At 44.7% G+C, this 25,452-nt stretch overlaps 1 pseudogene; it reads right to left on the bottom strand.

The window, feature by feature from the left end:
* Window positions 1–825: 825 nt before the first annotated feature.
* LOC135531294 (somatostatin receptor type 5-like) lies at window positions 826–25,228 on the bottom strand (annotated as a pseudogene).
* Window positions 25,229–25,452: the final 224 nt, after the last annotated feature.

Raw genomic sequence — 25,452 nt, 5'->3', positions numbered from 1 at the left:
TGTTCCCTGTGATTTTAGGGTCATCGTGAGACTTTTATACTCTGTCTGAAGGCTACTGTTGAAAACATACTGCACTATGAAACTGTAACATAGATACATCATTCAAATACTGACAATCTAGTATGTGTTTTTCTCCTTGTGTGCATCTCTGAATAGCCTATTCAAAACTGTATTATGATTCTCAAACATATCTGTACATTTTTACATTGCGCACTAAGCGTAATACTGAAATTGTTCTGTAAAGATTTGCACATTCTCAGTCCAATAAAATAACGGATCATCAATTTTTGGCCAAAAAGCTTGGAATTTGAGGCAAGGCAGTTGGTATCATTGTACGTTCACAGTTGATACTCAAAAGTGTCAATTTAAATGATACATTAGCAAACTAGGGGGGTAGCCCCAACTGGGGTTTGAACCCAGGTCCAGTGACTGTCAAGCCAACACCTTAATTATTACCCTAAGAGCTCCAAACCTCTTAACAAGGTTGCTAGGTGTTGGGTCAATGTCGCTACATTCAATCCATATATCTCTGTTCCAATCGACACAGTAGCTCACTACTTAGAATGAGTCACTGGACCGGACATGCAATCTAGCTCCTGGGTAACGTTTCCCCTCGGTACAGATCTAGGATCAGCTTCCCCTCCCCCCCCTTAACCATGAGTGGGGAAAATGCAAAACTGACCCAAGATCAGCGTCTCTAGAGGCAGCTTCACCCTCATTCTATACACTGTACAGTGTCCATATTAGGACAGCCTCAGTCTCAGCAAGACGTGTCCGTATCAGTGGTATACTAGTATGGACATTGGGAAAAAGATGATTTATGAGTTACAGGTGGCTGATCTCTAGCTTGGTGCTCTTCTCCACTGTCTCTGTACGTGACCTGTTACTTTCACTCTTTGATCCATTGGCAAGAGTGGAGACAGCGACAGTAGGCCCCACTTCTAAGCCTGGGCCATTCTCAGCCTCCTCCCCAGCTTTAGCCCTCTGCCCCAGGGGTACTGTCTCCACCTTTCTCCCCGGAGTGAACAAGATCCTGGAGCTCTCAACTTGTCCTCCTCCGTTCCCGTTCTGTGCAATCCTGTAGTTCTCTCTAATCTGAGTGGCGTCTTCTCTTCTCTCCATCTCTATCCCATTCTCTTCTTCCTCCTCCACTTCTTCCTCCCCTCCTTCATGAGACTTGGTGACCCCCAGGCCATCTCGCGGCTCGGGCACAATTTCCCTCCAGAGCTCTGCAGGGCGCTGCAGCTCGGTGGCTGCCGCCCTCTCGTGGTTCTCCACCTTCCTCGAAGAACGACAAAGAGCCTTCCGGAACCCTCTCTTAAAATTATCGCACAGGAATCCGTAAATTATTGGGTTAGCGCAGCTATTAGCGTACGATAGGACCACCACAAAGTAGTAGAGCCCCGGAATTCGCCCGGTAACAGGATTAGCAGGTTAACGATGTTGAGGATGTAGAATGGGAGCCAGCACAACACGAACACTGCTACCACGACAACCACCATGCGGGTGATCTTGCGTTCGGACTTCCTGCGTCGGGAGGAGGTGGACCGGGCCCGTTTCCCCGCGTTGCGCACCTTTGAATCAAAACAAAACAATTCAACTTTATTGGCAGTTAAAACATCTCAGCACACTTTACAATAAAATATAATATAAAAGTTAAGTCAGCAATATAACACATGTAGGGTAGGCCCCTGTAGGGTAGACCACTGTAGAGTAGGCCCCTGTAGGGTAGGCCACTTTAGGGTAGGCCAATGTAGGGTAGGCCACTTTAGGATAGGCCACTTTAGGGTAGGCCACTGTAGGGTAGGCCCCTGTAGGGTAGGCCACTGTAGGGTAGGCCAATGTAGGGTAGGTCACTTTAGGGTAGGCCATGGAAGGGTAGACAACTGTAGGGTAGGCCACTGTAGGGTAGGCCAATGTAGGGTAGGCCACTGTAGGGTAGGCCACTGTAGGGTAGGACGCTCAGATGTAACGGGTCAGATGTAACGGGTCAGATGTAACGGGTCAGATGTAACGGGTCAGATGTAACGGGTCAGGACCGGAGTAGAGAAACGCACAAGGAAGGGTTCCCTGGAAGAGGGCCAAACGGTCCCGCCCCTCAAAACAAATGCCTCTCACAATGTCTGTCTGATTTAAGGGAAGTATAAGTAAATCAGTGGTAATATGAGACAAAGACATCAGAACACATTTATTTAATGTAACAACGGAGGTGTAGCAACACCTGGGTCTATGTTACCAATCAACAATGATGTTTCCTCCCAAAGGACACACTGGTTCAGTCTAAGTATAACAGACAGGCCTCCCAAGTAGTGTAAAATAGCTATTTTTTCCCTTTTAAGTGAGGAAGAAGTCCTAGATTCTGACCTTGATCACAATGAGCAGGTAGCAGAGACAGATGACGAGTAGCGGTCCGAAGAACCCGACCGTGCATGTGTACACGATGAACGATGCCTTCCAGACCTCGGCTGGCTCAGGCCACACGATACTACAGTTCCCATCATCCTCCAGTACGTCTGCGAACACCACCACGGGCAGCACCACCACAAACGACACCGCCCACACCGCCGCGTTCACCGCCTTGGCCACGTGCGGTCGCCTCCACCACGACGACCGTATGGGATGGACCACTGCGAGGTAGCGGTCAATGGACATGACCGTGAGACAGAAGATGGCAGTGAACTGGTTGATGGCGTCCACAGTCATGACCACACGGCACATGAGAGAACCAAACGGCCAGGAGAGCAGAGCGTTCTGGACCGCCAGGAAGGGGAGGCCTAGGGGAAGTCAAATCAAATCTAACTATATTGACAGTGCAATTAGTCACTTCTCCCCCACCTACATGTACAGATTACCTCAACTAACCGGTACCCCTGCACACTGACTGTACCGGTGCCCCCTGTATATTCTTATTGTGTTACTTTTTGTTATTACTTTTTATTTTAGTCTAAATATTTTCTTCTTCTTGAACTGCACTGTTGGTTAAGGGCTTGTAAGTCAGCATTTCACGGGAAAGTCTACACATGTTGTATTTGGCATGTGGCAAATACAGTTTGATTTGATTTGAATTAAAAAATCTTTCAACCGCACACTTACATTGGATTTGAAGTGCATTTAAAACTGCAACACACTTCACAGTAAAATGATGAAATGAAAGGAACACTGTAACATGATGACAAAGCAGACTGACCGCTGAGGTCATATGTAGTTACATTTCAAGTCAAACAGAATGTGAGCTTGCAAAATGAGGCTGGTTTAACAAGGCTAATAACAGAGTTGAATAAACAACACCTTGAAAAACCACAATGAAACCACAAAAGAAACACTGACCTAGCATGAATAGCTCATCAGCGATGGCCAGGTTGAGTATATAGATGTTAGTGACCGACTCCGTCCTCACATAGTGTAAAACAATGTAGATGACCAATGTGTTGCCCACCAGGCCGATCACACAGACTGCTACATAGATGAGGGGAATAATGACCCCTGCTATAGTGAGTTGGAAACCCCCCACGCCTCCGCCGCCAGGGTTGGTCCAGTTGTGGTAGGATCCATTGAAGAAAGGGTCGGGGGTGAGGAGGAAGAGAGGGGAGGGGGGAAGGTGTTGGGCTCAGGCATTGAGGGGGCGGCTGTGGGGAGGTAGATGGTCGGGGCACTTGGACAAGCTCAATGGAGGTCAGAGGTGATGATATGTTGTTGGTTGTGGTATAATGGGTGGGTGGGTTGAGGTTGACCTCAGTGCGTAGCAACTGGACCTGTCTGGGAGACAGCAAGAGAAGTCAGTGTGTGAGAGAAAAAATACTGATATCTTTATGCATTCTCAAAATAACAACGCTATTCTGTTAAAGCATCCAAGAGACTACAGGACATGAGCAACAATCAAAGAAAATAACCCTCTAATATTTTTAGAATATTTTTCTCCCAAATTCTCCATTTTGTTTTTCTAGGTGTCCATTTTTGTCCAGTTTTCCCTCTCAAAGTCACACCTTTTTTTATATAGAAAAGTCCACAAAAATGGTTAAACCACATCAAGAGACCTCTTTTGAGGTCTTGATTTTTGTAAATATTTGTACATTTTTGGCTGTAGTTACCCTTTAATTCCAGTGGGCACCAGCAAGAGGCTGTTATTAAGATATGTGAAACAAAACAAATCCCCACTGGATTGATGCACATAGTCCTGATAATAGTTCAGGAAAGCATAGGCTACTTTGTAGTCAACATTTAATTGAGAATATTGTTGGAAAAGCCTTTCCATCTACCAGAAGACGTTTCACAAGCGCCATCGCTAACGGCTACACAAAATGGTAGACGCGCTCCGCACACACACAGACAGGGCATTGTTGTTGCCTCTTCAGACAGTTGCAGGAAATAAGAATCACTGATGCATTCTGTTCATGGTTTATAATACAATAATACATTTTCAGTACATTTAGTTGATTCCTTACTAAGTTCAATACATTTAGTTGATTCCCTACTAAGTTCAGTACATTTAGATGATTCCCTACTAAGTTCAGTACATTTAGTTGATTCCCTACTAAGTTCAATACATTTAGTTGATTCCCTACTAAGTTCAATACATCTAGTTGATTCCCTACTAAGTTCAATACATTTAGTTGATTCCCTACTTAGTTCAGTACATCTAGTTGATTCCCTACTAAGTTCAATACATGTAGTTGATTCCCTACTAAGTTCAATACATTTAGTTGATTCCCTACTAATTTCAATACATTTAGATGATTCCCTACTAAGTTCAATACATCTAGTTGATTCCCTACTAAGTTCAATACATTTAGTTGATTCCCTACTTAGTTCAGTACATCTAGTTGATTCCCTACTAAGTTCAATACATTTAGTTGATTCCCTACTAAGTTCAATACATTTAGTTGATTCCCTACTAAGTTCAATACATTTAGTTGATTCCCTACTAAGTTCAATACATTTAGTTGATTCCCTACTAAGTTCAATACATATAGTTGATTCCCTACTAAGTTCAATACATTTAGTTGATTCCCTACTAAGTTCAATACATTTAGTTGATTCCCTACTAAGTTCAATACATTTAGTTGATTCCCTACTAAGTTCAATACATATAGTTGATTCCCTACTAAGTTCAATACATTTAGTTGATTCCCTACTAAGTTCAATACATTAAGTGTCACGTTTGTTGGAATGAATATCGGACCAAGGCGCAGCATATGTTGAGTTCCACATAATTTTAATGAATAAAGTGAAACTTAGCAAAGACAAAAACAAATAAACAATCAACTAACAACGAACCGTGACGACAGAGATGCTACGTGCAATAACTCAAAACAGTATCCCATAACACACAGGTGGAAAAAATGCTACTTAAGTATGATCCCCAATTAGAGACAACGATAGCCAGCTGCCTCTAATTGGGAATCATACCAAAACACCAACATAGAAAAAACAAACTAGAACCCCACATAGAAAATATAAACTAGACTAAACTAAGGCTTTCTATGGTCAGGACGTGACATTAAGTTGATTCCCTACTAAGTTATAACATGTTGTGTCATGAAGGCTTTATGAATGCTTAGTGCATAGGACAACCACAGTAAAGTGTTACCCATTCTAATTGTGAACTACATTAACTACAGACCCCAGCAGCAACATCAGCTGAGGTTAATGGAGAAAGAACCAGAACACAACAACAACACACACAGGACCTGGACAGGCGTGGGCGCCAGGCTAATATGTTCACAACTTGTTGTTTTTGTAGTCGCCATCATCGCTCCTTAATAAAGTGGACGCTGTATGCGCACGTGCACGTATACACACACACACGCACACAAACACACACACACACACACTCCTGTACTGCAGTAATGGAAGGTAATTGGCTCTCTATTAGTGGACGCAACCCAGACGCTCATGTCGAGAACAGGGCATGACTTCTACAACACTGTTGGTGATTAACTGCTGAACAAGGGAACAAGGGAGTGAGAAAGGGTAGGGATGGGGGGGTGGAGGAAAAAAGAAGATGGAGAGAGAGATGAGGAGTGATAGAATGAGGGGGAAGGACATATGGAGAGAAAGAGAGAGAGATTTGGAGAGAGAGAGAGAAAGAGAGAGATATGGAGAAAGAGAGAGAGACAGAGAGAGAGAGAGAGAGAGAGAGACAGAGAGAGAGAGACAGAGAGAGAGAGATAGAGAGAGAGAGACAGAGAGAGAGAGAGAGAGAGAGAGATAGAGAGAGAGACAGAGAGAGAGGGAGAGAGAGAGATGTTAATGACATGAGAGATGGAGACATGACGGCCAGCTCAGATGCGGATTGGTACAGTTTGAGGTTTCGTTTCGTTTCCTCCCAGATGTTTGCCTTATAAATACATGGGTGTGTTTGAAGAAGACTTTCCCAGAGGAAGTCCCATAATCTGCCATACAACCGACACCCGATGCTTCCTATGTGCTTCCTATGTGCTGCTCCAATACAGAAACCATTCAAACACACGCTGAAAAATCTCTGAAACTGGAAACACTTATCTCCCTCACTAGCTTTAAGCACCAACTGTCAGAGCAGCTCACAGATTACTGCACCTGTACATAGCCCACCTATAATTTAGCCCAAACAACTACCTCATTTCCCTACTGTATTTAATTTATTTATTTATTTTGCTCCTTTGCACCCCATTATTTCTATTTCTACTTTGCACATTCTTCCATTGCAAATCAACCGTTCCAGTGTTTTACTTGCTATATTGAATTTACTTTGCCACCATGGCCTTTTTTTGCCTTTACCTCCCTTATCTCACCTCATTTGCTCACATCGTATATAGACTTGTTTATACTGTATTATTGACTGTATGTTTGTTTTACTCCATGGTAACTCTGTGTCGTTGTATGTGTCGAACTGCTTTGCTTTATCTTGGCCAGGTCGCAATTGTAAATGAGAACTTGTTCTCAACTTGCCTACCTGGTTAAATAAAGGTAAAATAAAAAAATAAAAAAACTGAGTAAAAGCCTATTATGAATCAAGTTGTTTCCATTTCAGTCCGAAAATGTATATCAGTTGATGTAAAAAAGGAAGATTGAATTGGTGAAGATGGTCACTAGAGAATGGAAGAAAGGAGGTTTTGTAAATAAGAATAATGAAATAAAAGGTGTAATGTATATTTTTTCCTTTATTTAACTAGTGAAGAACAAATTTGTATTTACAAAGGCGGCCTAACCTGGACTCCCCTATTGGACTTCCAATCAAGGCTGGATGTGGTGTAACCTGGATTTGAACCAGGTACCAGCAGTGATGCTTATTTCACTGAGATGTAGTGTCTCAGACCACTGCACCTGACAGGAGCCCAAGAGAAGGCAGGAACTAGAGAGAGAGAAAGAAACATGGACACTAATGCTCAACATCACTCTACTGCACCTCACAGTCTATACCACTCATACAGCACAGACCTTAGATCTATTAGACAACAGAGAGGCTCTTAGAGATAGAGGACGTGACTTCACTCTACTGCACCTCACAGTCTATACCACTCATACAGCACAGACCTTAGATCTATTAGACAACAGAGAGGCTCTTAGAGATAGAGGACGTGACATCACTCTACTGCACCTCACAGTCTATACCACTCATACAGCACAGACCTTAGATCTATTAGACAACAGAGAGGCTCTTAGAGATAGAGGACGTGACATCACTCTACTGCACCTCACAGTCTATACCACTCATACAGCACAGACCTTAGATCTATTAGACAACAGAGAGGCTCTTAGAGATAGAGGACGTGACATCACTCTACTGCACCTCACAGTCAATACCACTCATACAGCACAGACCTTAGATCTATTAGACAACAGAGAGGCTCTTAGAGATAGAGGATGTGACATCACTCTACTGCACCTCACAGTCTATACCACTCATACAGCACAGACCTTAGATCTATTAGACAACAGAGAGGCTCTTAGAGATAGAGGACGTGACATCACTCTACTGCACCTCACAGTCTATACCACTCATACAGCACAGACCTTAGATCTATTAGACAACAGAGAGGCTCTTAGAGATAGAGGACGTGACATCACTCCACCCTCCACAGAGAGAGGCTCTTAGAGATAGAGGATGTGACATCACTCCACCCTCCACAGAGAGAGGCTCTTAGAGATAGAGGACGTGACATCACTCCACCCTCCACAGAGAGAGGCTCTTAGAGATAGAGGACATGACATCACTCCACCCTCCACAGAGAGAGGCTCTTAGAGATAGAGATAGAGGATGTGACATCACTCCACCCTCCACAGAGAGAGGCTCTTAGAGATAGAGGACATGCCATCACTCCACCCTCCACAGAGAGAGGCTCTTAGAGATAGAGATAGAGGACGTGACATCACTCCACCCTCCACAGAGAGAGGCTCTTAGAGATAGAGATAGAGGACGTGACATCACTCCATCCTCCACAGAGAGAGGCTCTTAAAGATAAAGGAAGTGACATCACTCCACCCTTGATAGAGGAAGATACATGGGGCATAACTAGGGTGTCACAATCCAAAACGCATCTGTTTCAAAGTTATAGGTGTTTTTACCCATGTAGGAGGGTGAATAAATCAATGGAGGCATGAGAAAAGAAAGTGGTCATAAACCAGGAGAATAGCCAGGTGTCAGCCAGGCTGGATGCTGTGAGAGAATATAGGCTAACTGACAGGCTCACCGTTGAACCCATCATCTTCTTGAATCAAGAGAACATAGAACAATATAGAGGTAAGATAGACATCGATTTTGAGACATGACATCTAGTATTTTCATATTTTAGTAATTCAAAGATTTCTCACGAAAACAAACATATCTCTCTGGAATGTCAATGGAGTACTGAGCGTACCCCAAGATTTTTTATTGTCAAAGCCTTCTACAGTTATTAAAGCTCCTGTCGTGCTCATTTAGCTATTTACAACCCGGGGAAACAACGTGGAAGACATGACCACAAAATGTCAAATCCTCAAAACTTTCAGCTATAAAACTGCACCGCTGTCGACAGAGCTCAATGCTTATTATGGGATGTAATTAGGTTACGACAGCTGAATATTAGGATATAATGTCAATGATATGGTAGAGAAAGACCCCACAGGACGATTCAGGACATGAAGAATCATGATTGTCTTGGTAAAATGTACTGTATAACATAAGGAAGTGAAATGTCATCACCAAAGTGTGTTATCACCTACATCCACACACACATGTACACACACGCATGCACACACACATGCACACACACACACATGTATACACACACACACACACAACACACACACACACACACACATATGCACACACACACACACACACACGCAAACACACAAACACACCACACACAACACAACACACACACACAACACAACACACACACACACACATACACCACACACACACACAACACAACACACACACACGCACACACACAAACATACCACACACACACACAACACAACACACACAACACAACCCACACACACACTTCAGGATATATGACACCACTTCACACTACACAGATAGAACATGGGGTGGAAAGGATTTTCCCTAAAAGCCTTTTCCAACTTCACCTCCACTCAAATATACACACACACACACACACACACACACACACACACACACACACACACACACACACACACACACACACACACACACACACACACACACACACACATACACATGCACACGCACACACTCTCGCACATAGACACGCACATACACACGCACATACACACCCACATACACACGCACACACACACGCACACACACACGCACATACACACGCACACACTCACGCACATACACACGCACACACTCACGCACATACACACGCACATACACACGCACACACACACACACACAGCCCTGATTGCCTAATGCCCTTTCTGTCCGATGAATTGTCCTTATATACCCAGGACCAATGTATTGGTCACTAGGGAGTGATACTGTGACTGTAGGGGGATCCACTGCACAACTGGCACAATAGCTGGTAGCCTAATCTCTACCAGCCACAATAAAAACAGAGGCCAATCTCTCGCTACAGAGCCATGTTCCTGGAACTACATTACCATGGCAACACGGGTCACGACCATAAGGTGCCACATTACCCATTTGGAACTAATTGGAGGGGGAGGGATAAGATTAATGGAAGGACATCTTGTCATGCTATGGCATTGCAATAGCTGGAAGAATCCCAAACAGCACCATATTCACTATATAGTGCACTACTTTTAACTGGATCCCTATGGGCCCTGGTCAAAAGTAGTGCACTATAGGCAATTAGGGCACCATTTGTGAAGCAAGACCACTGTCATTCTGCTATTCCCATTCTATCCAGCTGTTTGGTTGAGGTGGAAGGCTGGAATAAGGGCATCTATACTACTGTTGTAGAGGAGACTAATACAGCTTGGAGAGCGAACGAGATAGAGAATGAGAGAGAGAACGAGAGAGAGAGAATGTGAGAGAGAACGAGAGAGAGAATGAGAGAGGGAGAACGAGAGAGAGAACGAGAGAGAGAGAACGAGAGAGAGAACGAGAGAGGGAGAACGAGAGAGAGAACGAGAGAAGGAGAATGAGAGAGAGAACGAGAGAGAGAACAAGAGAGAGAACGAGAGAGGGAGAATGAGAGAGAGAACGAGAGAGAGAACAAGAGAGAGAACGAGAGAGAGAACGAGAGAGAGAACGAGAGAGGGAGAACGAGAGAGAGAACGAGAGAGAGAGAACGAGAGGGAGAACGAGAGAGAGAACGAGAGAGAGAGAACGAGAGAGAGAACGAGAGAGAGAGAACGAGAGAGAGAGAACAAGAGAGAGAGAACAAGAGAGAACGAGAGAGAACGAGAGAGAACGAACAAGAGAGAGAGAACAAGAGAGAGAGAACGAGAGAGGGAGAATGAGAGAGAGAACGAGAGAGAGAACGAGAGAGAGAGAACGAGAGAGAGAACGAGAGAGGGAGAACGAGAGAGAACGAGAGAGAGAACGAGAGAGAGAACGAGAGAGAATGAGAGAGGTAGAACGAGAGAGAGAACAAGAGAGAGAACAAGAGAGAGAGAACGAGAGAGAATGAGAGAGAGAACGAGAGAGAGAATAAGATAGAGAACAAGAGAGAGAACGAGAGGGAGAATGAGAGAGAGAGAACAAGAGAGAGAACAAGAGAGAGAGAACAAGAGAGAACGAGAGAGAGAACAAGAGAGAGAGAACGAGAGAGAGAGAACGAGAGAGGGAGAACGAGAGAGAGAACGAGAGAGAGAACGAGAGAGAGAGAACGAGAGAGAGAGAACGAGAGAGGGAGAACAAGAGAGAGAACAAGAGAGAGAACGAGAGAGAATGAGAGAGGGAGAACAAGAGAGAGAGAATGAGAGAGAGAACGAGAGAGAGAGAACGAGAGAGAGAATAAGATAGAGAACAAGAGAGAGAGGGTCAGACTTCTATAGACAGGGTTACTGATATACACACAGTTTACTGCAGTCAAAACACCTAGTGACCTCATGGGTGGAATGTTATTCATATTTTTCTTAATTTTATAACTAATACATATTATTTTTAAAAACCTGCCGATAATACAGTGTTTTTATGTCAAATGGTTATGTTATATTTCAGTCTTCTGTAATGTATATCAAGTGTTATATTGGGATGCAAACTCAAAGTGTAATACATTTCAACTCTATATCTGACATGGTAAAGATGTCTTATTTTTGTTAAGCCCATAACCATGTGTGTGAAGTGTTTGTTTCAAAGTAGACCTGTTTAAAACTACCATGAAACAATCTGTGTGACCCTGATTTATCCCACAGCAGTAAAAGGTTTAAAGGGGATATTGAAGTGGAGGGTTGCTGGAAATTACAAGCCCGTCACCACACACACGCACGCACGCACGCACGCACGCACGCACGCACGCACGCACGCACGCACGCACGCACACACACACACACACACACACACACACACACACACACACACACACACACACACACACACACACACATCCCTAAGTGGGCAAACTGAATCCAATTTAACTGTTTCCTCTTATGCAGGGTTGGAAGTGCCGGACGAGGCACATTTAATTGAATAAAACATTTATTCTTTCTACAAAGAAGCAGAATTGAATAAGCACAAAAGCCTCACAAAGCTCTGATTCAAGGTTTGCTAAATCAAAACAGACATGAACATTTAATTCCATAAACAGGTCAGATCAAACCATAGAACAACATTTTACCCTGATCCTTGACTGATCCCTGACTGATCCCTGACTGATCCTTGACTGATCCCTGACTGATCCCTGACAGATCCCTGACTGATCCTTGACTGATCCCTGACTGATCCCTGACTGATCCCTGACTGATCCCTGACTGATCCCTGACTGATCCCTGACTGATCCCTGACTGATCCCTGACTGATCCCTGACTGATCCCTGACTGATCCTTGACTGATCCCTGACTGATCCTTGACTGATCCCTGACTGATCCCTGACTGATCCTTGACTGATCCCTGAATTGGCTTAAAGGGGAAATGTGGGATTGGTACAGCCATCTTTCTACTTGATTGGTTGTCAAACTCATCCCAATATCCTGTGGTCTTAGATTCCTAGTTTAGCCAACCCTCTACCTCCATGTCTAATAGTTCATTTGAATAAGGCCATGTGGTCCTTGGGGATGGGATTGACAGTGTGTGTGTTGTGTCTGTGTGACCATTGATTGGTCCAGAGTTAATCTGATGGGTCTTGTTACGGTTGATTTATGATGTAGGACCAACGTCTCTTATACCACAGCATCTTAACTCTATTTCTTGCTCTGCCTTGTTGGTTAAGGCTTGTAAGTAAGCATTTGACGGTAAGGTTTACACCTGTTGTATTCGGCGCATGTGACAATAAAAATTGAATTAATTTGTTAGAAGCCTGTTAATATGATTCACCATTATTATGATTCTCCTGTTATTATGATTCTCCTGTTATTATGATTCTCCTGTTATTATGATTCTCCTGTTATTACGATTCTCCTGTTATTATGATTCTCCTGTTATTACGATTCTCCTGTTATTATGATTCTCCTGTTATTACGATTCTCCTGTTATTATGATTCTCCAGTTATTATGATTCTCCAGTTATTATGATTCTCCTGTTATTATGATTCTCCTGTTATTATGATTCTCCTGTTATTATGATTCTCCTGTTATTATGATTCTCCTGTTATTATGATTCTCCAGTTATTATGATTCTCCTGTTATTATGATTCTCCAGTTATTATGATTCTCCAGTTATTATGATTCTCCTGTTATTATGATTCTCCAGTTATTATGATTCTCCAGTTATTATGATTCTCCAGTTATTATGATTCTCCTGTTACTGTTATTCTCCTGTTATTATGATTCTCCAGTTATTATGATTCTCCTGGAGAATATTGATGGAATGTGTCTCCCGACCTGCTATCACTTTGTCTATGCCACACCTGACCATTTCAATTGAAACCAAGCTTCAGTCCTGTAATTTGAGAGGTTGAGGGGATGTGCCTGCCTGACTGGGTGATAGGGGGATTGGGACTAGAGTATTTGGACACATACACGCACAGAGGATTTAGACAATCACAGTATCACTCCCTAGTGACCAATACATTGGGCCTGGGTATAGAAGGACAATTCATCGGACAGAAAGGGCATTAGGCAATCAGGGCTCTGTCTGTGTGTGTGTGTGTGTGTGTGTGTGTGTGTGTATGTGTATGTGTGTATGTGTGTATGTGTGTATGTGTGTATGTGTGAAAGGAAACATAAACCATTTTACTTCCTTTGCCTCTACTGATTTAATGAGGCACCAAACATGTATGAACTATCAAGTGTCCAAGACTTACAGTGCATTCAGAAAGTGTTGACCTTCCACATGTTGTTACATTACAGCCTTATTCTGGATTTAATAGTTTTTCCCCCTTAACAATCTCCACACAATACCCCATAATGACAAAAGCAAAAACAGTTGTTGTGTTTATCCCTTTACTGTTATAATCTCCACCCGGCACAGCCAGAAGAGGACTGGCCAGCCCACATAGCCTGGTTCTTCCTAGGTTTGGCCTTTCTAGGGAGTTTTTCCTAGCCACCGTGCTTCTACACCTGCATTGCTTGCTGTTTGGGGTTTTAGGCTGGGTTTCTGCACAGCACTTTGAGATATCAGCTGATGTATATAAATAAATTTGATTTGATTTTGATTTGAAAGGTTCCCCCATCTTCACAGACAAACTCTGGAGCTCTGTCAGAGTGACCATCGGTTTCTTGGTCACCTCCCTGACCAAGGTCCTTCTCCTCCGATCGCTCCGTTTGACCGGGCCGCCAGCTCTAGAAAGATTCTTGGTCTTTCCAAACTTCTTCCATTTAACAGTGTAGAAAGTTGTAACGAGTGTGCTGGGAGTCAGGAAGCAAGTTCAGGGAGTGTATAATTTAATAAACAAATGAACAAAATAAGAAACACAAACAACACACATACAGGGAACTGAAACAGAAACAATAACGCCTGGAGAAAGGACCAAAGGGAGTGACAGATATAGGGAAGGTAATCAGGGAGTGATGGTGTCCAGCTGAGTCTCATGACGCACAGGTGCGCGTAACGATGGTGACAGGTGTGCGCTATAACGAGCAGCCTGGTGACCTCTAGGCTGGAGAGGGAGCACACATGACAAAAGTACAGGTCTTCATGGGCCCAAAAAGATGGACCTGTTCCGAAATGGACCAATGGGATTCCAAACAGGACCCTACCTGAATAAATACAGTTCCTCCGAGCAGCCAGATCTAGGAAGAGTCTTGGTGGTTCCAAACTTCTTCCATTTGAGAATGATGGAGCCACTGTGTTCTTGGGGGCCTTCAATGCTGCAGAAATGTTTTGGTTCCCTTCCCCAGATCTGTGCCGCGACACAATCCTGTCTCGGAGCTCTACGAACAATTCCTTCAACCACATGGCTTGGTTTTTGCTCTGACATGCACTGTCAACTGTGGGACCTTATATAGACAGATGTGTGCCTTTCCAAATCATGTCCAATTAATTGAATTTACCACAGGTGGACTACAATCAAGTTTTAGAAACATCTCAAGGATGATCAATGGAAACAGGATGCACCTGAGCTCAATTTCAAGTCTCATAGCAAAGGGTCTGAATACTTCTGTAAATAAGATATTTCTGTTTATTTTTATTTTTAATACACTTGTGAAAATGTCTAAAAACCTGTTTTCGCTTTGTCATTATGGGCTGTTGTGTGTAGATTGATGAGTGGGGAAAATGTATAATCCATTTTAGAGTAAGGCTGTAATGTAACAAACCGTGGAAGAGGTCAAGGGGTCTGAATACTTTCTGAATATACTGTAAGTCTGTCAATTAACAAGATAGGCTGTTACAATGCTGTTATATGAATTCCCAGGTAGCCAACATAACTGCACTTAACATGACATCTCCCTACGTCACATGACAGAACACCTCAGTTGACGCGGAACAAACGGAGACATAAACACATTTCAATGGGGGCCAGATTACCCAATCGAGCAGCGGATGGAAACGAGTGCCGCTAAGTGGTTGATTGGGTTGGATGGATAGAATAAAAAAGTTAAATGGAGGAAGGGGGGAGAGAGAGGGGAGAGATACAGCAACGGGGAAAGAGGAGGGAGAAAGAGAGAGAGAGGGGAGAGATACAGCAACGGGGAAAGAGGGAGAAAGAGAGAGAGGGGGGAGAGATACAGCAACAGGGAAAGAGGAGGGAGAAAGAGAGAGAGAGAGGGGAGAGATACAGCAACGGGGAAAGAGAGGGAGAAAGAGAGAGAGAGAGGGGAGAGATACAGCAACGGGGAAAGAGGAGGGAGAAAGAGAGAGAGAGGGAGAGATACAGCAACGGGGAAGAGGAGGGAGAAAGAGAGAGAGAGGGAGAGATACAGCAACGGGGAAAGAGGAGGGAGAAAGAGAGAGAGAGGGAGAGATACAGCAACGGGGAAAGAGGAGGGAGAAAGAGAGAGGGAGAGATACAGCAACGGGGAAAGAGGAGGGAGAAAGAGAGAGAGAGGGGAGAGATACAGCAACGGGGAAAGAGGAGGGAGAAAGAGAGAGAGAGGGGAGAGATACAGCAACGGGGAAAGAGGAGGGAGAAAGAGAGAGAGAGGGGAGAGATACAGCAACGGGGACAGAGGAGGGAGAAAGAGAGAGAGAGGGAGAGATACAGCAACGGGGAAAGAGGAGGGAGAAAGAGAGAGAGAGGGGAGAGACACAGCAACGGGGAAAGAGGAGGGAGAAAGAGAGAGAGAGGGGAGAGATACAGCAACGGGGAAAGAGGAGGGAGAAAGAGAGAGAGAGGGGGGAGAGATACAGCAACGGGGAAAGAGGAGGGAGAAAGAGAGAGAGAGGGGAGAGACACAGCAACGGGGAAAGAGGAGGGAGAAAGAGAGAGAGAGGGAGAGATACAGCAACGGGGAAAGAGGAGGGAGAAAGAGAGAGAGAGGGGGAGATACAGCAACGGGGAAAGAGGAGGGAGAAAGAGAGAGAGAGGGGGAGAGATACAGCAACGGGGAAAGAGGAGGGAGAAAGAGAGAGAGAGGGGGGGAGAGATACAGCAACGGGGAAAGAGGAGGGAGAAAGAGAGAGGAGGGAGAGACACAGCAACGGGGAAAGAGGAGGGAGAAAGAGAGAGAGAGGGAGAGATACAGCAATGGGGAAAGAGGAGGGAGAAAGAGAGAGAGAGGGGGGAGAGATACAGCAACGGGGAAAGAGGAGGGAGAAAGAGAGAGAGAGGGGAGAGACACAGCAACGGGGAAAGAGGAGGGAGAAAGAGAGAGAGGGGGAGAGATACAGCAACGGGGAAAGAGGAGGGAGAAAGAGAGAGAGAGGGGAGAGATACAGCAATGGGGAAAGAGGAGGGAGAAAGAGAGAGAGAGGGGGAGAGATACAGCAACGGGGGAAAGAGGAGGGAGAAAGAGAGAGAGAGGGGAGAGATACAGCAATGGGGAAAGAGGAGGGAGAAAGAGAGAGAGAGGGGAGAGATACAGCAATGGGGAAAGAGGAGGGAGAAAGAGAGAGAGAGGGGAGAGATACAGCAACGGGGAAAGAGGAGGGAGAAAGAGAGAGAAAGGGGGGAGAGACAGGGAGAAAGGAGGGAGAGATTGAGAGATTGAAAGATTGAGAGATTGAAAGAAAGAAAGAAAGAAAGAACGAAAAGAAAGAAAGAACGAAAGAAAGAAAGAAAGAAAGAGGGAGCTCGAGAGAGAAAATATATAGGTGGAGGGGGTGGGAGGTAAAAAAGAGAGATAGTGACAGAATAAATGATGGAGAGAGAGAAAGAGAGAACAGAACTGCTAATTGCAGTGAAGGAGAGTGGCGGCGGCGTGTGTATTACCACATCTCACTGTTGTCTCTCTCTCTGAGCACTCAGTCTGTATAGGAACAGATGTGTACTAATGTAGATGAATGGGAAGAGGAGGGACACTGACTGACTGACTGGCTGACTGCCTGGCTGGCTGATTGAGAGAGTGATTGAGTGAGTGAGCGGTTGGCTGACTGATGCCAAGTTTCCATTGAGGATTTATCCTGGTGTTTCACCAAATAGGCTCAGACTTTTCTGTTTCCATCTACGCAGACCGGCACCCATGTCTCACTGGGCCACGGCTCCGGCAGACCTGCTCTAACTTGGAGCCAAGGCCCTGGGTACTTTTCAGCTTCATTTACATAACATGATTGGGAGTCCCATAGAGTGGCGCACAATTGGCCCAGGGTCGTCCGGGTTTGGCAAGTGTAGGCCGTCATTGTAAATAAGAATTTGTTCTTAACTGACTTGCCTAGTTAAATATATATATATATTTTTTAACAACGGCTGACGGTGGGCTTTAACACCATGTCACAAAGACACAGTCTTGATTGATGCAGATGTTGTTGATTCTGCTCGCCACAAGTCCTTAGAGTCCTGATGGATACACAATTACACTAAATCAAATCAAACTTTATTTGTCACGTGCTGAATACAACATGTGTAAACCTTACTGTGAATTACTTACTGACAAGCCCTTAACCAACAGTGCAGTTCAAGAAAGAGTTAAGAAAATATTTACCAAATATACTAAAGTAAAAAATTATAAAAAGTAACATAATAAAATAACAATAATGAGGCAATATACAAGGGCTACCGGTACCGAGTCAATGTGTGGGGCTATATACAGGGGGTACCGGTTCTCTAGTCAATGTGTGGGGCTATATACAAGGGCTACCGGTACCGAGTCAATGTGTGGGGCTATATACAGGGGGTACCGGTTCCCTAGTCAATGTGTGGGGCTATATACAGGGGGTACCGGTTCCCTAGTCAATGTGTGGGGCTATATACAGGGGGTACCGGTTCCCTAGTCAATGTGTGGGGCTATATACAGGGGGTACCGGTTCTCTAGTCAATGTGTGGGGCTATATACAAGGGCTACCGGTACCGAGTCAATGTGTGGGGCTATATACAGGGGGTACCGGTTCCCTAGTCAATGTGTGGGGCTATATACAGGGGTACCGGTTCCCTAGTCAATGTGTGGGGCTATATACAGGGGGTACCGGTTCCCTAGTCAATGTGTGGGGCTATATACAAGGGTTACCGGTACCGAGTCAATGTGTGGGGCTATATACAGGGGGTACCGGTTCCCTAGTCAATGTGTGGGGCTATATACAAGGGTTACCGGTACCGAGTCAATGTGTGGGGCTATATACAGGGGGTACCGGTACCGAGTCAATGTGTGGGGCTATATACAGGGGTACCGGTTCCCTAGTCAATGTGTGGGGCTATATACAAGGGCTACCGGTACCGAGTCAATGTGTGGGGCTATATACAAGGGTTACCGGTACCGAGTCAATGTGTGGGGCTATATACAGGGGGTACCGGTTCCCTAGTCAATGTGTGGGGCTATATACAGGGGCTACCGGTACCGAGTCAATGTGTGGGGCTATATACAGGGGGTTACAGGTTAGTCGAGGTAGGGGTGTAGGTAGGGGTGTAGGAAGGGGTGTAGGTAGGGGTGTAGGTAGGGGTGTAGGAAGGGGTGTAGGAAGGGGTGTAGGTAGGGGTGTAGGTAGGGGTGTAGGAAGGGGTGTAGGTAGGGGTGTAGAAAGGGGTGTAGGTAGGGGTATAGGTAGGGGTGTAGGAAGGGGTGTAGGTAGGGGTGTAGGTAGGGGTGTAGGAAGGAGTGTAGGAAGGGGTGTAGGTAGGGGTGTAGGAAGGGGTGTAGGTAGGGGTGTAGGAAGGGGTGTAGGTAGGGGTGTAGGTAGGGGTGTAGGAGGGGGTGGTAGGGGGGTGTAGGAAGGGGTGTAAGTAGGGGTGTAGGTAGGGGTGTAGGAAGGGGTGTAGGTAGGGGTGTAGGTAGGGATGTAGGAAGGGGTGTAGGTAGGGGTGTAGGAAGGGGTGTAGGTAGGGGTGTAGGAAGGGGTGTAAGTAGGGGTGTAGGTAGGGGTGTAGGGAGGGGTGTAGGTAGGGGTGTAGGTAGGGGTGTAGGAAGGGGTGTAGGTAGGGGTGTAGGAAGGGGTGTAGGTAGGGGTGTAGGAAGGGGTGTAGGTTGGGGTGTAGGTAGGGGTGAAGTGACTATGCATAGATAACAAACAGCGAGTAGCAGCAGTGTACAGAACAAATGAAGGGGGGGGGTGTCAATGTAAATAGTCTGATGGCCAATTGACTAATTGTTCAGCAGTCTTATGGCTTGGGGGTAGAGCCTACATTAACGTAAAACACTGGTGGCCCACTGGTGTGGGGGTAAGTCTCAGTGGAAAAGCACCCTGAATGACTTGGAGAATATCAATAGCATTTCCTTCACGTCCTCTCTCCTCTCGCCTCACATCCTTCTCAAAACCCATTGGATGAGAAAGTCAGAAGTTCCTCCCCGGGTTTTGAGAAGGAGGTGAGGAGAGAGGAAAGACCATGCGAGGAGTATGCAGTTGAGATTCTCCCAGTGAGTGAGTGAGTGAGTGAGTGAGTGAGTGAGTGAGTGAGTGAGTGAGTGAGTGAGTGAGTGAATGACAGGTTGGCTGGCTGGCTGGCTGGCTGGCTGGCTGGCTGGCTGGCTGACTGTCTGTCTGTCTGTCTAGCTGACTGGCTAACTTTCTGACTGTCTGGCTGGTTGACTGATTGACTGTCTGACTGACTGTGTGGATTGCAGGGCTGTGATTTGGGCCAATCAGTCATTCTCTGCCTGGCTGAACTCTGTATGCTATTATATCAGGGACCAACACAATGATGTTTTAGATGCTAAACTTTAGAGATGTTATTATGGGAGGGGTGAGGAGGAGGGGGGGGGGAGTGATTCAAAATGATGATGTGATTAAGATGATGATGAGATGCTTATTGCATTTTTTATGAGGTAATCAGACATAAACGCCCTGCAAGAACACTTGTATTTACTGTATGGGAACCAACTATAAACATGAGAACCATGCAGTATACTGTAGCTCTTTACATGAGCACACTTGATGCTTTGACAAGATCACAGAAAGAAAATAAAACATACAATTACAGACTTTTTAGTCAACATTAGGTTATCTATATTGTTAGATATAAAATGACAGAATATTATTGATCAATGACTATAGCCTACTGTGATGTATCAATTTCGTATCGAATTTGTCCACAAGTCCACAACGAAAAAACAACTCACCTTTCTTTAAATTCTTACTGTGGTCTTGTTTGGCTATCCCGACTTTTTCAGTTGCATAAAGGCTGAGATCAAACACATGAACAAAATGTAGGCTACAACAAAGAAGCAATAATAATAAGTATCGGTGAATTACATAACGACTTTCAATGTCACTGAAGAACGACCATTGTCTGAACTTGGATTTGCTACATTTCAGCCCGCGTGCCGCGCACGAGCAGCATCCTGGTCGGGCATCTAAGTCACCAGTCTCCGGGTTTAACGGGGCTGCAGATATAACGAGATAAACCAATATGTTCAATGGGGTCACGGCGCGTGTGCGCGCGAGAGAGAGAGCGAGAGGGAGAGAGAGAGTAGACAATGTATCTCAGATACACTCCCCTATATGTATTTATTTGGACCGTGAAGCTAAAACTTTTAATTTGGGTATTCTCCAGCATTTTGGATTTGAGCTCAAATGTTGCTCTTGAGGTAACAGTAGGTAACTTTATATTTGAGGGTATTTTTATACATACAGTAGGTATATCCGTTTTACCATTTTAGAAATGAAAGCACTTTTGTGTAACAGTCTCCCCATTTGAAGGTGTCATAAGTATTTGGACTACTTCACTTGTAGTGTATTACATTGTAGTGTATTACATTTAGTCAAATGTTGAGTATTTGGTCCCGTATTCCTTGCACGTAAAGTCTACATCAAGCATATGACTCTACAAACGTGTTTGTTTTGGTTGTGTTTCTGACTGACTGACTTGCTGACTGGCTGGCTTACTTACTGGCTGACTGGCAGCCTGACTTGCTAATTGTTTTACTGGTTGACTGTCTAATTGGCTGGCTGTCTGGCTGACTGTTGGACTGGCTGACTGTGTGGATTGCAGGGCTGTGATTTGGGCCAATCAGTCATTCTCTGCCTGGCTGAACTCTGTATGCTATTATATCAGGGACCAACACAATGATGTTTTAGACGCTATACTTTAGAGATGTTATTACGGGAGGGGTGAGGAGGAGGAGGAGGGGGGTGATTCAAAATGATGATGTGATTAAGATGATGATGAGATGCTTATTGCATTTGTTATGAGGGAAGCAGACAAACGCCCTGCAAGAACACTTGTATTTACTGTATGGGAACCAACTATAAACATGAGAACCATGCAGTATAGCTCTTTATATGCGCACGCATGTAAACAAACATCACAGAAAGAAAATAAAACATAAAATTACAAACCTTTTAGTCAACATTAGGTTATCTATACTGTTAAATATAAAATGACAGAATATTATTGATCAATGACTAGCCTACTGTGATGTATCCATTTCGTATCGAATTCGTTATTATCTACGTCCGCAAATTCAAATAATTGTACGAAAAATCAACTTACGCTTCTTCAACTGTTGGTCTTGTTTGGCTTTCCCGAATTTCCCAGATACAAAACGACGGACGATAGCAACAACATTAGCATAATGTTGGCTATAACAAAGTAACAGTAATAATCATTATCAGTGAATTAGATAATAACGTTCAATATCACTGAATAAAGATCATATCAACTGATTGTCTGAACTGAGATTTGCCACATTTCAGCGCGCCCAAGGCGCACAAGCGCTATTCCGGTAGGGTATCTAAGTAACCAGTCTCCGGTTTAACGGAGCTGCTGCGATGCCGAGATAAAGCACGATGTTCAGTGGGGTCAGGGCGTGTGTGTGTGTGTGTGTGTGTGTGTGTGTGTGTGTGTGTGTGTGTGTGTGTGTGTGTGTGTGTGCGACAGAGAGGGAGGGAGAGCGAGAGAGAAATAGAGAGTAGTTTTTTTTATCACACATACACTCAGTGGCGATTTTAGCATGTTCATCTTGGTTGGGCAAAAACAAAAAAGGTGTTATGCATGCCAGCAAAGCGACTACGCAACACAATACTAAACAATACATGAATTGCACTATAACGGTGACAAACGGTGCCCATAAACTGTTAGAGCCTACATGAAGCTGTCCCAACAGCAGTCCCAACATCTTACCACTAAAACACCTGGCTATCAGAAGAGCCTTGTCTGGCAGTGAAACAGTTAATTCAGCCTCATTTACTGCCTTTAGAAAAACCGTGCTGATATGGCTGACACAGCCTAAATACCTCTTATAGATCAGAACCTTTTTTCAATTTAAATTTCACCTAAAATGACAAAAACAAAAAAGCTCAGGACCTGAAGCAAGGATATGTATATTGTTGATATCACTTGAAAGGAAACACTTTGAATGTTGTGGAAATGTGAAATGAATGTAGGAGAATATAACACATTAGATCTCGTAAATATAATAAAAATAAAAAAACATGCATTTTCTATAAAAAGTTTTGTTCCATCATCTTTGAAATGCAAGTGAAAGGCCATTATATCACTTCGGAGTCTAGGCGCAATTTAGACTTTGGCCACTAGATGGCAGCTATGTATGTGCAGTTTTGGACTGATCCAATTAATCAAATCAAATCAAATTTATTTATATAGCCCTTCGTACATCAGCTGATATCTCAAAGTGCTGTACAGAAACCCAGCCTAAAACCCCAAACAGCAAGCAATGCAGGTGTAGAAGCACAATGAACAATGTATTACTGTTCACAATGTTGTATCAAGTCTGCTCAAATGTGCCCAATTGGTCAATTGATACTTTTTCAAGTACATAACTATAGAGAACATACAACAATTATATGGTAATAAGACATTTAAAATTACACACTCCCAGGAACGTCATAAATTATGCATAATTAGCTTCCCTACAGAAAAGACACTAACCTTCACACATCTAGATGGGGGCGGCAGACACAGCAGGGGTTCAAACTGTAGAACCGTTCCTACATTTTAATATAAAAATGGATTTTATCAAACATAACAATGCTACATTTATCTCTGGGACCCTCAGGAAGACAAATCAGAGCAAGATTACTGAATGTAAGTACATTATTTACCTTCAGAGGTGAATGCATCAAACCAGTTGCCTTGATACATTTTTTGTTGTTGTTGTGCACTCTCCTCAAACAATAACATGGTATTTTTTCACTGTAATAGCTACTGTAAATTGGACAGTGCAGTTAGATTAACAAGAATTTAAGCTTTCTACCCATATAAGACATGTCTATGTCCAGGGAAATGTTCTTGTTACTTACAACCTCATGCTAATCACATTAGCTCAACCTTCCCACAGGGGGACAATCACATCCCTTGGTTTTTCTCAGGGGCTCCTCCATCTGGCTTCCCCGTATACACTTGCAGGCAGCCCAGATCTTGATTCCATATTTTACGGGTTTAGACGGTATGTACTGTCTGAAGGGTCAGTGACCCCTAAATGGCATAAAGTGCTCATGAACAGTAACGTTGTGCACAAAGTTGTAAAACAGGGAAGGTAGTCCACCAACATGTCCCACACTGACCTGATTGCAGCTAGCTTATCTCTGCTGCCGAGCTGGGTTTGTCTCTCGGTTATCGAAGCGGATAATCCTGGAAATAATGAAAAGTTCTCAGCCAGTTTCTGCATCCCACAGCGATTCTGTGGATTCCCCAAAGTACGCATGTAAATGAGTTTGGTCCATCTCATTCCATCTCTCTCCAAATTAGTGCAGTTCAGAATGATTCTCTGGATGGTGTCTGGGATGAACAGTTCAAAAGAAGACTTTATGTTCTGCACATGAATAACCGCCATCCGTGCCATGTGGGGGGGGGCTCATTCCCTGGTTGCATCCTTCACATTGGCAGCCATGTGGGGGGGCTCATTCCCTGGTTGCATCCTTCACATTGGCAGCCATGTGGGGGGGCTCATTCCCTGGTTGCATCCTTCACATTGGCAGCCATGTGGGGGGGCTCATTCCCTGGTTGCATCCTTCACATTGGCAGCCATGTGGGGGGCTCATTCCCTGGTTGCATCCTTCACATTGGCAGCCATGTGGGGGGCTCATTCCCTGGTTGCATCCTTCACATTGGCAGCCATGTTGGGGGGCTCATTCCCTGGTTGCATCCTTCACATTGGCAGCCATGTGGGGGGCTCATTCACTGGTTGCATCCTTCACATTGGCAGCCATGTGGGGGGGCTCATTCCCTGGTTGCATCCTTCACATTGGCAGCCATGTGGGGGGGCTCATTCCCTGGTTTCATCCTTCACATTGGCAGCCATGTGGGGGGGCTCATTCCCTGGTTGCATCCTTCACATTGGCAGCCATGTGGGGGGGCTCATTCCCTGGTGTCATCCTTCACATTGGCAGCCATGTGGGGGCTCATTCCCTGGTTGCATCCTTCACATTGGCAGCCATGTGGGGGGGCTCATTCCCTGGTTGCATCCTTCACATTGGCAGCCATGTGGGGGGGCTCATTCCCTGGTTGCATCCTTCACATTGGCAGCCATGTGGGGGGGGCTCATTCCCTGGTTGCATCCTTCACATTGGCAGCCATGTGGGGGGGCTCATTCTTTGGACAATTTCAAAATATTTTGACATCCATATTTCTCCTCCTGCAGGCTGCTGATGAGCTGGTTGCTGACGGGCTGGTCCTGGGGCTGGTTGCTGACGGGCTGGTCCTGGGGCTGGCTGAGTGTCAATCTCATCCTCTTCTTCCAACTCACTGTCAGACTCCGAATTGACAGAGACATGATCTTCATATTTGGAAAATTCTTCATCTTCCAAAGTGGAAGACGCTCCTTCCACACTAGCTTCTCTCTCTGCAAAAATTATTTCTAAGGCCCTCTGAGCAGAGATTCTATTTGCCATACTGATTGAGGAGCCACACATGCAAAGCTTTTTTATTTGTTGTGTCCCTCCCCAATTTGCACCTGGCTGGGGTAGTGTGTGGGAAAATGTATCTGTAATGGTCTTATGTGTAGCT

The sequence above is a fragment of the Oncorhynchus masou genome, unplaced genomic scaffold (assembly GCF_036934945.1).
Source record: "Oncorhynchus masou masou isolate Uvic2021 unplaced genomic scaffold, UVic_Omas_1.1 unplaced_scaffold_1576, whole genome shotgun sequence".
Lineage (NCBI taxonomy): Eukaryota > Metazoa > Chordata > Actinopteri > Salmoniformes > Salmonidae > Oncorhynchus > Oncorhynchus masou.
The sequence above is the reverse complement of the archived record's forward strand: the minus strand, read 5'-3'. Positions and strand labels throughout refer to the sequence as shown.